Raw genomic sequence first — 16,065 nt, 5'->3', positions numbered from 1 at the left:
GTCTTTCAAAATTCTTCTTCTTCTTCTTTTACTAAGAACCTTTTTTGCAATGAAATAGTCAAAATAAAATAGGCTCATTGCTAGTCTAATAATGTAATGGCTGTTCGGTTTGCTTCCACTCAAAAAGTATTGTACAAATCAACCATTTTCTATGATTAAAGACTATGGGGGAATGAGGGAGCAATATTCCTTCTTATATTTAGATTAATGTGTGTGTATTTTAAGTTTTAACGTTGGCTGTTTAATTTAAGGAGATAAGCGTGTTTAGATATTTGGTGAAGTAAAGTAAAGACTGTGAACTGTGAACTGGTACATAAATTTTTCTTTGTTTCTAGTGATTTCATGATCGTGCTGACGAAATTTCAGCACCTAGAAAATTTGTTTTGCTTAGCACGTTAAGCCTTCATCCTTCGCAAATGACAATTGCAAGAGGGTTATAAATTCCTAAGCGCAAAAGGGCCATTACTTTGCTCAGGCGCTTGAGTGGAGGCTTCCAATGTCAAATGAAGTCCGGTCAGGTCCCCCAAAGCAAAAACTAAGACAATAACATTTGTGAAAAAGTGGTTTTATGGTTGTAAGGTGAGGTTGTTGTTGATACCTTTATTTACTCCCTCTATAGGGGAGATAAACTATGGTCCTAAGGTATTAAACTTTGGTAGCATGCCATAGGCTAACCTGACTAATGAGGCGTACCAGCTGGGAATATTCAAGGGACTAAATTTAGATTGTAGAAAGGTTGGCTATAACACAATACTTTTATTTAGCTAATATACATCAGTACAGGTCTGATAACATATAAGCCACTGGGACTGGTTGTCCCAGGGAGTCCACAATTGTGCGAATACTATCGTAAGATATAATATAATAAGGCACTTGAACACTTACGATATTTGACAAATAATCCACGGTATTTCTAAGATGAAAAGACCAGAAGTCAGTCCGACTTAAAATTTATATATCGCACCCCGTTCCCGTAAAATGTAACTTTTATACATTTCATCAACCACACCTTATCGGGGCCCACTATCAGGGCACATTCATTTTTATTTTTTTTCAGTAAAGTGCAAATTATGTTCTGGCCTTGGGAAGGTATAGGGGTTTTGAGCACAGCTTATATTAATTTCTGCTCGTTTTGAGTTTGACTCGGTTATTTATTGTAATTTCTGTTCGTTTTGGGTTTCATTTATTTATCGATGTTGATTTGTGGTAGTTTCACACATGGTAGGTTATTTGATTTTGTTTTTGCTCATTTTTTGTTTAATGGAGTTCTTTACTTTTCTTTGAAAAGCTTATTTTGTGAAAAAGTTTTTTTTTTAATTAATTTTTATCAGGAATAATTAGGAATAAATTGGAACGAGGGTTTCTGAAAAAAACAGGCATCCAGGAATTACGCACAAATTCTAGTTCAAAAACTAAATTTAATACTATTTTGTCCTAAACGCCATATCAACTGAAGAAAAACATATTTTGCAAAATATAACACCAAAGCATGCTGTTCCCTGAAGATTATACATATCTATCAAGAAGTGGTCAGAAAATCTCAAACTAAAATTATTTTGATGAGATATTTGACATTTTTTTTCACTTATCAATATTTTTTACATTCTTTTTAACTAAATATTTTTTCAACTAGAGTATTGTGCCAACAGAAAAATTCGTTTATCGCTATCATTTATTTATCAGTCATTTATCGCTAATTTCATTGATTGTTTTCTATGATGATTATTCTTGCTTTTTGTTTTGTATATTCCTGTTTCCAGCACAATGATTATTCCTTGCAATATATTTGTACAAAAGAAAATAATAAAACCTTACGCCCTATTGGACTTTCCCTTCGATATCCTTTTGATGTTTTCGGTTCAAAGGAAAAAAAAGGATTAAACCATGCCTTAAATCACAAAAAAATAATAGTTCCTGTAAATTAAAAGAACTTTCAGACAACTTGACAGAGAACGAATCGAACAGCCTACATAGGAATTATTTGCGTTACGACGTTCGTGGAGGTTAAGGCCAACACAAGCTTTCAGCAGCTCTTATCAATCACTTTTCATCAAAACAAACAAATAGTGTTGACAAGAGAATCAGTTCTAATTGCTAATCAATTTTCGTTCACAATACTCAAAATGCTTCTTCAATAGCTGAAAGCAATCTCTAGTGCGAGCAATAGCGTGGCAATTTCTATGATCGAACTGTTATTTTATGGACACATAACGAACCTAAGAATTGCCAACCGAGCCGACACATAGAAACAAAAGCGGAAGAAATGGCAGAAAGTTCAGAAAGACATTAACTATCTACCGAAAAATGGAGAACTGTAAAACAAAAGAAGTAAAAAAAAAGCAAACGCTTCGGACACAAAGAAAAAACGACAATTAAAACAGAATAAAACTGTGATTTTTGATTAGTTTGTCTTAAATTCGATTCCACCGCTATTTTCTGTATTCTTTTTTAGTGGTTAGTTGGTTAGTTATTAAAAAAATGATAAGAAATTACAAAAGTAATTTTAAATTGAAAGTAAGGAGCAACATCAAAAATTAAAACGAACAGAAATTATTAAGTATGTGATTGAGTTCGCCTCTTAGTCATTACCTCACTCTTTGCGCTACAGTTTACGGGTTTTAACGGGTTTTCGGTAGTGGTTAGTAAAAAAACAAGATTTAGCCTACAATATGTGCCATTTCTCACTATGCTTGTTTTGACTGGCTTTAGCTCGTTTTGACGATTTAAAAATCTTCTTCGTCGATTTCTTCGAACATTTTCTTCGTCGTTCAGTGTTAATAAAAAAAGGATCTTTTTTTAAAAACACTCAAAGCGTATAATTTCACTTTAAATCATACCCAATGACAGTACAAGTACCTTGGTTGCCTTTCGACTGAAATGGAATCATTGTGCATACTGAGATGACTCGAATTTAAATGGTTTCGATAGTAACGGATAAGCTAGTGTTAGTATCTTAATTTTTTGCCTATTTTCACTATTTTATTTTTATTTAATGAGCTTTAAACTTAATTTGATCCTTATTTTCCGTGTTGAACTAGAATTTTTTACAATGTTTTCACCTTTTTGGGGTCTTTCAGTGGTGACGAAACACATTATCAGTCTCAAAAATTTTCCAATTCTTAAATTTTGTTGGCCTTAGCCCGTTCTGGCAAATCAAAAAATCTTAAATTTCCCTGTTGTTCAGGAATATAAACATATTTTTAAAGTTTTGATTATGACTGCTTTACAATCTCACGGATTTCCAGTCATGGACTTCCAGTACGGACAACCTAGATAAGTTTCTTATCCTAAAACTTCGTGTGGTTAAACCGAAAAAAAAAACTAAGAACAAAACCGAAATTTGTATTTTTTAACTCCTACAATATACGTAAAATGGATTAGATGTTCACCTGGTTCTAGAACAGTTAAATTTTCGGAACATTAATCTTCAACAAAATTTAGAAGTAAGGTTAGTTCCTCTCTTTTTTTAGATGGCAGTTAAGTAACAATTTGTTTACAAAATGCCAGAAAAGTAAAAATGAAAAAACAATAAAGGGGAAGAAGTAAATTCCCCTACCTATTTTCAGAGATGCCTTTCCCCCACATTTCAAGTTTTTTTTTACCAATTTCTAATTGTTAAGGCTCATAAGCAATAAAATGATAAAATAAATTAAAAGAACCAAATCAAATCGAAGGGTTTCACGAAAATCAGAATTTATAAGACATGGAAATACATTGAATTAACTTAACAAAAAGACTTTCCATAGCGTAATTGCTTAAAATCCACAATTTTAAAATCAGTTTCCGTGATAAACATTCCTTAATATGTATTTAGAAAGTAACAAATTAGGTCATGAGGCCTTTGGATGGTTCACAGGGATTTAACCTTAAAAAAACTTAACTCAAAATCAAGATCAGGCAATTTTTCATCTGTGAAGACTCCAGATTGGGAGAGTCATTCAGATTAGTTTCTATAGTCACCTTTTTTTCTGATTCACTGCTCTTTAAATAGACTTAATTATTAATTTATGTCAACAAGCATAAATTATAAACGCAAAACTTGAAAAAGAGGCTTTCCTCTGCACAGGCACCTATTAAACTCTATTAAACCGTATTAAACCAAAAAAACTATTAAACTATTAAATTAAACCAACTCTAGTAAACCAAAAGTGGTAGTTGTATGCTTGGTAGATTATTTGATTCTATTTCTGCTCTTTTTTGGTTTAATGGAGTTCTTTACTTTTTAAAAAAAAATTATTTTGCGAAAAAAACTTTTTGATTAATTTCTGTTCGTTTTTCATTTACATAGTCTTTTTCAGGGAGAAAGAGTAAGCCTCTTCTGAAGTTAAACAACCATCCCTTCCATAAAAACATTTAATACCCCCTGGGCATAACTTAAAACCCTTGCCCCTAGTCTCTGGGGTTTGTTTCAACCCCAAACGCCTTTTTATGTGACAATTAGACTATTTTGGATATATTGGTTATCTCAAAATTTCTATTAGACGCATTTCGGGACAATATGCCGTGTGTGTAGGGGGAGAGGGTAGCTGCCCTCTGATCACTTTGACTCTTAAAAAGAGAACTAGAGTGTCTTATTTACACCCCGGCGCCACGCCGATGAGGGAATCATGAGTTCGAAAATTCACAAGTCGCTGGCTGGAAACTGGTCTTCTTCGTTATCCATCAAGAGAAGTAGAAATCTGGTAGAAACGAAATGGCTGTGGTGTTTCAGAACCCTTGCATAATACGAATAGTTGAAGTATCTATTAGCTATGTATTCTTAACATAAATAATTATCAAAATTAGTAGTTTTTTTCATCGAGCATTACTGCATATAAAACTTCGAATACCGTATCACAAAATTCGTCAGTTATCTGGGTAAAAACTTTGAACTTAGAAGCTTAATTTTTTCATAATGCCCTTTGCCTATATCTGTTTTGTCACATTTAAAACAGTTGAAATGGGCGACTTTGATATTGATTGTTTTTTTTTCCTCTTTTGGATTCCTAAGAAGATTTCTTGCATTAAAAACTGGTTTTTAATTACAATTTAAAATAAATGCATTTTAAAGTTTTTTTTTTGGCTTCTTTATAGAATATATGTCATGTAAGCTGAAGCTGAACTGCTGCTTTCTTATTGATATCGTCTTGTATTTAGCATATCATTCATATTTGATCTTGAGGATTCATTCCAAATTATAAATTGATAAATACCTAATATCAGCCAAATTATAAACTGCATTTAAAAGGTGTAAATTGATCAAATTGAAAAATACATGATGAACAGATCACACTAGAACACTTCAATTACAATGACACAAAAAAAACTCAATAATTTATTGGCTATGAATAAAAATGAAGTGCCAGCTATTTTTTTAGGTAAAAAATTAAAAGCTCATCCGTTTTAAGTGTAATTAAATGAAATAATATGCAGACTGAAGTAGCTCCAGGAAGATGTTGAAATCTTCATCCTAGTTCGTCACTTTTAATCCAAGCAAAATGTTAGGACACTTAGTATCAGTTATTGAGTTTAAGCTTTGATTACCAAATGCTCACAAGAATTACCAAATTTAAGAAAGTCACAAAAATAAGTCACCTGTGGTCAAAATACTTAGACTCCTCTTTAATCACCACCCAGGTTCAAAGCTTCTGCTATGGTCATTTCCGTGGAAATCTCCAAATAATTTCTTTTTAAAATAGCTTTCAAGCGTAGTTAGGGCTATTTAGTCTTTTTTGCTTTTCTCCAAAGCTTTGAAAAAAGTATTATAATATTCCAAATGTTAAATTTGCGCATATTTTTGGTAATCATTTGTGGGGTGATTGAATTTTCTAAGCCACTGTAGATACGTAAGAACGTTGCAACATCTAGTACCCTGAGGTCATAAGACTGTCAAAGACTCCTCCTTGAGCCTCCCAAATTGAAAGCTTTTATTATGACCTGGCCTTTTAATGCAACTTGGGCACTGGACCAAGGGCGCCATTGTTACTCGAGCGCAACGTTAGGTGGGGATGTCAATATCGCTTTCGTCACACCAATTCGTTTTAGTGTGAATCTACCTGGTACATATGAATGAATGTTTTCACAGTAAACCCGTTTCATCAATAGGAAAAAAAACAGGATTGGATGCATATGTTCCTTTTCCTTTGGACGATAAAACCATGCAAGTGCTGTATCAAGTATAACTCACGAAAATCTTGTTAATTTTGTCAACTTTTCAACTTTTTGGCATCCCTGCTTTCAATAAAAAAAAAAATAAATTTAATATCAATTAAATATAATAACTCCCAATGCCCCCTTCTGGATACCATCTTGATAGGATACCGTCTCTGCTTTAAATAAAAAAAATAATTAACTTATTGGCACCCCTGCTTAAAAAAAATCGAGGTATTATCATTTAAATATGATAGCTCAATTCCCCCCCCCCCTCTGGATACCACCTTGATAGGATGCCGTCTCTGCTTTAAATTTAAAAAAATGAACTTTTTGGGATCCCTGCTTTCAATAAATAAAATTTCGAGCTATTATCATTTAAATATAATACCTCCCTTCCCCCCCCCCCCGCATCTGGATACCACCTTGATAGGAAACCGTCTCAGCTTTCATTAGAAAAATAATTTACTGAATAATTAACAAGGTCACTATATGACTCAAACAAACACGCAAAATAATGTTAAACAGCTTAGTGTTCCTTGAAAAAAAAAATTTAGGGTATGAGTAAATGGGTACAAAGAAAACAACAAAAATATCAAAATTATTTAGATATAGGCTAACTCAAATTATTGGAAAACTGAGTGATAGATTCGCCATGGCATTTCATAAGATCCAAAGAATCGAATTAAAAGGGAGCACACACAAAAGTCAAATAAGGCCAGTAGCCTATTTGGCTTTGGCTAGTAGAAATCGCAAAATACCCAAGACAATGAACAAGTCCTAATGGGGGGCCCTGCGTCTATCAAAATATTTCAACGGTTTCCCAGGGAATTTGGTATCAATTTCTTCCGTCTCCGCTTTAAATGAAAAAAATAATTATCCTTTTGGCATCCCTGCTTTCAAAAAAAATGAGGTATTATCATTTAAAAATGATAGCCCCCTATCCCCCCTCCCTATAGGCAATAATTTACAATTCATTTATGAAGCATGTTTTTGGGGTAACTTCCGGTTCAATATTTAATTCCCCAACCTTTTACATAGCTTAGTCTATAGCTAAATTTTGTCTCAACCGTTGGCTGTTTTTTTTGGGGGGGGGGGGTAAAAATTTTCCAGAAAGAAGATTGTATTTTCTATCAGGTGTTCAATAATTGAGTATTAAATATTAATAAAATCTTATCTAAAAAAATCAAAAAAAAAAAAATCTGCAAACTTAAAATTCAGCTGTAGAAACAATCTGTCGGTTGTCAATTTCAAAATCCAACAAAAGGCTGAAGCTGTATAGTAGTGAATGCGTTCTTTAATCCTATTAAACTTGAAAATAAAATTATTGACTATGAATGATGTAAGAAATAGCAATGGAGAAACTGCATTCGAAATGATTTAAACTCATTTCATAAAGACGATGATTTTTTTTTGTCAACACATAAAGAACTATGTATATTGCAATATTTGCAATAGTATATTGCATCTGTCTGGTTTTTATGCAAAGTAACAAAAGAGACAAAAATTAATGAACAAGAGAGCAGTGAAGAATTATGGTATACAAAGTAATATTTGGCAGGGAACGTCACTGGTGATAAATCACTAGAGGTGGCACCCTGATTGTGTGATTTTCGGGGATTCGGGGAACCAAATTTTTTTTCGGGGTGACGCATAGATTTTCGGGGAAATACCCGAAAATTCGGAGGTAGTGCAAGCTCTGCTTGATTTCTAATCAGGAAAATTGAAATACTAAACCTCACGAGAAGGAAAAGCTCCGGCTTTGCGGTTGACGCAATAAAGAATTGCCGTAAAAATAGTTTAAAGTCGACCGAACGCCGGCGGCGTTGCGACACTTCGGTGGCGTTCGACCGGGCCTTTCGTCGGTGGTGTTCGGTCGATCCACCGGGGTGGCGCCAGGGTCTAGTCTGATTACCAATCCAATGAGCCCCTTTTGAAGTTTATATGACCATACTTTCTATAAACACTCTATATGTCCCCAGGGAAAAACTTACAACCCTTGCCCTGAAGGCTAGGGGGATCGCTATCCTCAATGACATAATTTCAAGACCTTTCTGATAGACTTAAAAATATGGCTATATTGAAATTTTAATTGGAAGCGTTTGAGAAAATAATAGGCATGGAGAGAGGCATTTGCCCTCTGATCACTTTCGATTAATAAAAAAAGCACTACTCCTCTCTATTTCCAATCAAATGAGCACTTTGAAGCTTCTACGAAAAAACTTTCCATAAAAACGTTAAATGCCCCAAAGGCATAACTTACGACCCTTGTCCTGAAAGCTATGGGGGGGGGAGGGAGGAGGGGGTTGTCATCCTGAAATGCATAATTTCCAGACCTTTCAACTACGTCAAACAAAATAGCTATTTGTAAATTTTGATTTGATGTGTTTGGGGAAATGGTGAGCGTGAGAGGGGTGTTAATTACTCTCAAATCACTTTCGACTATTAAAAAGGACACAGGCCCTCTCAATTTCCAATTGAATTAGCCCCTTTAGAAGTTACTACTACAACACTATATATAAAAAACTTAGTTTCACCCAGGGCATACCTTACAACCTTTGCTTTGGGGGCTCTCAGGGGTTTGTCACCCTCAAATACCGTCCGGAACTTTCGACTACGTTAAAAAACTTTCGACTATCTCAAAACTTTGATTGAATGTGTTTGGGGACTTGTGGGTGTGAGAGGGGGGTTAGTTGCTCTCCCTTCACTTTCGACTATTAAAATGCACTAGCAATTTCGATTTCCAATCAAATGAGCCCTTTTTGAAGTTTCGACGACAAAATTTTCTACAAAAAACATATTTGCCCCCAGGGCATAACTTACAACCCTCACCCTGAGGTTTGTGGGGACAGAGGGGAGGGGGTGGGTGGGTTGTCATCCTCAAAGACCTAATTTCCAGAACTTTCAATTACGTTAAACAAAACGAATATCTCAAAATTTGTTATTGGATGTGTTCGGGGAAATGGCGGGTGTGAGAGGGGGGTTGTTAGTTGTTCTTTAATCACCTTCGACTAGTAAAAGGGCTCTAGCCTTTTCAATTTCCAATCAAATGACCCCTTTTTGAAGTTTCTACGACAACTCCTTCCATAAAAAGTTCATATGCCCCCAAGGCATAACTTACAAACCTTGCCCGGAGGGCTGTGAGGGGGGGGAAGTGTCAGCTACAAAAATCTAATGTCCGGAATTTTAAACTCCGTTGGAAAAAATGACTATCTCAAAATTTGGATTGTATATTTTTTAGGAAATGGTGGTTGGGAGAGGGGGGTTAGCTGCCTTCCAATTACTGTCACCAAATGAAAAGGGCACTATCCAATTTAATTTCCAATCGAATAAGCCCTTTTTGAAGTTTCTACGACGAAGCTTTCTATAAAACCTTATGTACCCCCCAGGCATAACTTACAGCCCTTGCCTTGAGGGTTATGGGGGGGGAGGAGTAGTCATTCTTAAAGACCTAACTTCTAAAACTTTCAACTACATAGAACAAAAAGGCTATCTCAAAATTTGATTGGATGTGTTTGGGGGAAAGGTGGACGTGAGAGGTTAGTTGCCCTCCAGTCACTTTCGACTATTTGAAAGAGTACTAGACCTTTGAATTTACAATCGAATGAGCCGTTTTTGAAGTTTCTACGACAAAGCTTTCAATGAAAACCTTATATGCCCCCAGGGCATAACTGATAACCGTTGCCCTGAAGACTTTAGGTGAAGTTTCCTGCTCAAAGATATAGTTTCCAAAACTTTTAACTACATTGAACAAAACGCCTGTCTCATAATGTTGATGGGATGTGTTTGCGGAAATGGTGGACGTGGAAGGGATGTTAGCTGCCTTCCAATCATTTTTGACTATTAAAAGTAGCACTAGCAATTCCAATTTCCAATTGAATGAGCCCATTTTACAGTTTCTATGACCACGCTTTCTATGAAAACCTTATATGCCCCAGGGCATAACTTATAACCCTTGCCCTGAGGGCTGGGGGGGGGGTGTTGTTGTCATCTTCAAATACCTAATTTTAAGAACTTTCAGCTACGTTGAACAAAATGAATATATCAAAATTTCGATTGGATGTGTTGGGGGAAAAGGTGGGCATAATAGAGGGGTTAGTTGCCCTCTAATCACTTTCGACTATTAAAAAGGGCACTAGCCCTTTGAATTTCCATTCGAATGAGCTCTTTTTGAAGTTTCAACGACAACGCTTTCTATAAAAATCTTATATGCCCCCAGGGCATAACTTGCAACCCTTGCGCTGAGGGTTTTGGGGGAGTGTCCTCTTTGAAAAAATGATTTCTATCTGAAAATCAACTACGCTGAATAAATTGGCTATCTCAAAATTTTGATTGGATGTGTTTGGGGAATTGGGGGGCGTAGAAGGGGTGTTCTTTGCCTTCCAATCGCTTTCGACTATTAAAAAGGGCACAAGCCACTCCAATTTCAGATCGAATGAGCCCTTTATGAAGTTTCTACGACAACTCCTTCGATACAAATCACCCTGGTCTAAAAAAAATAATACATTGCGCCAAGATCGTTCATTAGTTAGGCAGCCCTATTGCGCTGCCTATGAAACACTGCAAAATACATAGTTAAATGTAATCAACCTCAGTAAAGCAGCTTTATCCAGATGTTTAGGCAGAGATAATCTTACTTTAAGCAGAAAAACAATGAGATAGCTTTCCATATAAGGGATGAAAGAGAAAGCAAGAAATAAAGGTTTTCTTAAAAGTTTCTTTGACAAGAAAAATATTAAATACCATATTGACATTAAAATTAATATTAGCTCATAGTGAGACTCTAATAGTTTTCTTTATTATTATTTACAAGCAATGATTTTATAAAGCTAGTAAAGGTTTTTGAAATACCTACTTTGCAGTTCAGCCCTTATTCCCATGTTTGCTGTCTTGAAGTATCCACACTTAGTAAATGTGAACGATTTGCTTTTCTTGAAATATCAAGTTCTATGTCAATGACTTCTTAAGCCTTAAAAATGACTGGCTTCGGCGAAAAAGGATGAGTCATAATCTTTACAGAAACAAAAAGATTCATCATGGGACGGCAGAGCGAAATTGCCGTTGACCGTCCATCGTAAACACATAGGAAGAGGGTCAGACCCCTTGATTAAGGGAGGTCAATCAATTTTTTAGGATTGAGGTCAAGATACGTGCATTGTAAGCCACTGTTTTTCAGAAGAGTTGCTATGAAATCCCCCCCGCCCAGTTTGCTGGGCTGAGCACCGAATTTAGCTATTATTGTTGTTAATGAGAAACTTTTCAAAATACATATAAGCTCTGTATTGAATAATATCGTCTCATAACTGAAATTTTGAAGAACTTTGTTAGTTTGTTACTAATAAAACTACATGAATCTCTCAGAAGCCAAATCAAATATGTTCATAGGTTACTTCCTTTTAAATTTTAACCCAATTAATCCTTAGCTTAGTCGTTATTTGTCCATACCGGTATTCCACAGAATAAGAATAAAAACAAAAAATTGGTTATCAGATAACGAAAAATATTCTAGAAGCCAATTGTTAAATTTTACTCTTCATGCTCCAACATGCAAGTGAACACAGAAAAACCTCAATTTTTTTTGACAGATGATCGGTGCAGGATAGAAACCTGCACTGCAAATTTTTTCTGTGTTGCGTTTTTTCTTACATCACTGACCCAGCCTATAAAAAATTTAAATCTTGTGATATTTCAAGACAAAAATTGCCGTAGAAATTTTTCAAGCCCGCAAGGCGACTCTTAATATTCAATTTATTAAGAGCTAAAGTAACCTAAAAAAAAAAAAAACAAGATTATAAATAAAGTGAAACTTTCCAAGCCAACATAATAATACTGGACACCGAAACATCTTGAAGCGTCTCAACACTCAACTCTCACACTCATCGATAGTTTTGTCGTCTCAGTTCCTTTTTGGGTTGAAACAATTTGTTTCAAAATGGTTCTTTCCAACGTTAAAAAAAGCTTGAGAAAAACCTGGTCAAAATATCAGCAAGATCTTCCTATGATATCAAATTAAAATCCCAATTTGTACTTTTTTCTTATTTAAAACACATCTGTTTGATGTTTTTGGTTTGGGGAGGGGGGGGGTATCAAAGATTGCGGGGATGTTGTAAATTTATACTGCGGTTGGAATGAGTGGTATATCTACACCATTTATTCCAAATTTCAATAGAGTACTTAAACCCTAGGTTGAGTCACTAGCTTCAAATCCTTTTTGCAGTTGATCTAGTTTCTCCCTCTGAGTCTACATTCACACTATTTACCCTATGAGTCGTCATCATATCAGTATTTCCCCTCACCCTTCTTCTATTAAAGGGTCTATTAAAATAAACATTTCACATATTTCGCTTTACCGGAGAGGATAGCTACTTCTTAGAGACGAATAACAATGAAGTTATTATTTAAAGAACTTGGTTCTTTTTAACAAACGTTAAAGTTTATTGTTTAAAGAACAATAAAGACCGTTCTTTAATGAACAGATGGTGATGAAATAGATGCTTCTAAAAAAGAAAGAATGGTCATTTTCAAAGGATGTAACTCACAAAGCCTTTCTTTTGGGGATGAGTAACTACTAAGATTTTGTTCCTTCAATAAACTTTTTCCATACAAAAATTGTTTAGTTCTTCCTGAACAAAATGAAAATGTGTGTCAAAAAGTTAGTGTTTTAACTTTAAATCTTTTACTGCTATATAACAATACTGCCCATTTCTTAAACAACAATTTTGCCACTTTCTGATCAAAAGACCTAATATAACATTCAAGCCTCTTGGTTCTTCCGGAGGCCCGACATCCTCAGTGAAGTTCAGATCATTCACATTTGCTGTTCTACCTTGCCTTATACTTAATTCTAGTGATCTTATAGATCGGCTGGCAAAAGTAGTAAAACATGAAATGCTACAATCGAATTTGTACAATTACAACTCTAAGCTGACAGGTTACATGGAAAATGGTTCTCAGGTTTGGATGAATGAGAAAAAAACTGAAGATATTTAGAGACAGAGGAAATATTTACAAGAGAGACTAGGAGATATTCAAAAAACAAAATATGTTTGTTTTTCCAATGTTATATTTTAAATCATCTTCCATCTTCATCTTCTTGGAGGTTCCTCTAATTTTTTTTTAGTCCTATAGGCTACTTAAAAAATACTGATCTGATAGATCGGCCGTAAAAAGTCGTAAGACGAAAAATAATTAAAATCAAATCTATAAAAATTCAATTTTCAAGCTGAAAGGTTATCTGAAAAATGGTTGTAAGTCTCAGTTTGAATAAGCGAGAACAAAAAAGGAAATGTTTAGCAGTTTCTTATATGCAACCAATTGGTAATGTAAAAACGTAAAATATAAGATATAAATATAAGGTAATATAGGATATAAACATCCTTTTTAGCACAATTTCCAATATTAGATTTGGATATCATCTCCCCATTCTGGACTTCTTAGATATCTCTGACAATTCTTTTTAGAAACGTGGATTTCTGTTCTGGTAGGTTTTAGGATCAGGGCCATTGAGAACTGGTGCTGGACGCCAGAGAAACTTTATTTCACTAACTCCTATCAAAGACAATGCAACTATTTAATCACAGCCTTGCTTTCTTGCTGTTTTATTAGTGATTTAATCATATTGACAGGCCTAACACCTAAAAAAGACTAAAAGACTCCTTTCACGCCTCCTAAAAGACTAAAAGATTCACTCTCCCCCCATTTCATTATGCCTATTTGTGATAATGTATTTAAATTCAATTATCTTAGCAGAGGTAAGAAGCGCTCAAACTTCTTGTCAACATTAGAGTTAACATTCTTCTTAGCAGCATTGTAGAACTAATATCACAGCACCAACCCACACAATTGCATAGGGCGGTTATTTGTCGAATAATCATGAATGCTCTCAAGTTGCTAATAATCCATACTAAAAGTCCATCTAAAATGAAGCAAAACTTCTTCCAATCCTGAAAATTCTTTTCCGGAGACTTGTGAGAAAGCAACGCATCCTTTCCCACCACGAAAGTTTGCATTATATGCCATATTTATCTATTTCAAATTTACCTATCTCGTATATTTACCTATTTGACTATTTCAGGTTTATCTTATTTTTCTCACTTGGCAACATAGATGACTTTTTAGATAGTAATTTGAAAGACCTTAATTAAGGCAATACACATGCTTAAAAACAAAGCAATAATGAATGTTAATTAAAAGGTGTTCACTGACAAATTGTTCACACGGTTTTCATAAAAACATGGTCGTTTACAAAGTTAATAAAATTTTCAAACAAAATTAGAGTAAGTGCTCTACAGTGTTTGAATAAAAATTAACATGTTAATACCAATCAAGTCTATTAATTGTGAATGAGACCTCAGGTTTAATTTTTAAATACAAAAAAAAACTCGATTAGACAACGGGGAAACATATGCTTAGAGATGTTCACAGTCAGATTGTGAGTAAACAGCAAAGAGTTGGCCTGCTTCTACAAGACTTCTACAAAACTGGTAACACTTGATTGGGGTTCAGGAACAGTTTCAGGCACTTTCGGATATTCCACTCCAGACGAAATCAGGTGTTCAGTCTAGTTTTTCTTGTTTCTTTTAACCTCATAGGCTTTGAGACGTGAAACTAAAATCCTCGAACTTGTATTAGTATAAATTTACTACCTTTTAAATAAATTTTTACCTTTTTAGAAAAAAGGTAAAAATTTTAGAAAAATTAAATTTTTTCCTTTTTAGAAAAAAGGAGGAATACAAAAGTAAAAGCGAGGAAGGTTTATTATTATTGGTAATACGTACTGACAAATGATGGGCACAAAAATAAAGTATATGAGGCTGGTGGAGCAAATAACAAACCCAAATGAACTAAAAAAAAACATATTAAGTCAGTCTGCTTCCAGAGGGAAAGCTCCAGATAGCAAAGCAAGTGACACAAAGGACTATGAATCGGTGAAATCTGGAATAAGAAGAGCGGGCATATTACCATTCTTAGCCTTCAATCAATCAAAACAACTGCTCTGCGGAATCAATGCTGCAAAACCCAGTTAAAGGACAACTTGCCCCTTTATGTGTTTCATCAGCCAGATATGAAACAACACCTTCAAAAACAACGGAGGTATTAAAAACACCATCCCGAGGAACCATCCATCGTCACTTAAATATTACGGCCAAATAAAAAAAAGGTGAAACGGATGCCTGCTGTAAGGTCTACAACTCAGGCTAGCTTGGCTTGTGACTGCTGATCTGAAAAAGAATCTAATTTTATAGGTATCACTGCCTGTTACCATAGGAAGATGAAAAATGAACAGAGGTTGTATCACTGTGTTTCATATTTGAAGAGACTTGAAAATTCTCATACAACTGCTAACATCCTTTCAGCAATCCAAATCGCAATCAGGAAGTTATCACTGACATATAAGATGTTCCGGGTTGTGACTATAAGATATGAGCACTTTCATGAGGTTCTATGATTTGAGCATTGCTTTCAATCATTAGGAGTATCTGGTTTATATCTAATGGCTAGACTGCACTAGAAGCTGCTATTACCGTACTTTCTCTCATGCAAAATACCACTGTAATGGTAAGTGCTTCTTGATATCCGACTGGTAGACGAGGACACATGGTCTTAGAAGGACATGAGCTCTTTCATAATACTAAAGCTGGTGCTGGTCCCAATGTTGTACCCCTCAAGGAATTCATAGTCGTGGAGTTAAAAAAGTATTTTATGACAAGCCTTCATTTTGAAATTACTGTTTTCCAAAAGCAACTTATCTGAATTTTTCAATATTTGAAAGGTTGTTACTAGTGGATCATTCTCTGGTTTCTCAATCTTTGAGGCCATTGCTGTAGGATTCATCAAACAATGAGGCAGAAACCGCAAGATCCCCAACTACAACTCGCCTTTGTAAAACTGAAGTCCTTGAGGATAAGGTTGAGTCCCGTCAGGAAAGCTTGTTCG

Source organism: Artemia sp. Qi Xiang Cuo, chromosome 6 (assembly GCF_049724085.1).
Source record: "Artemia sp. Qi Xiang Cuo chromosome 6, ASM4972408v1, whole genome shotgun sequence".
NCBI lineage: Eukaryota > Metazoa > Arthropoda > Branchiopoda > Anostraca > Artemiidae > Artemia > Artemia sp. Qi Xiang Cuo.
This window is presented reverse-complemented; position numbering follows the sequence as displayed.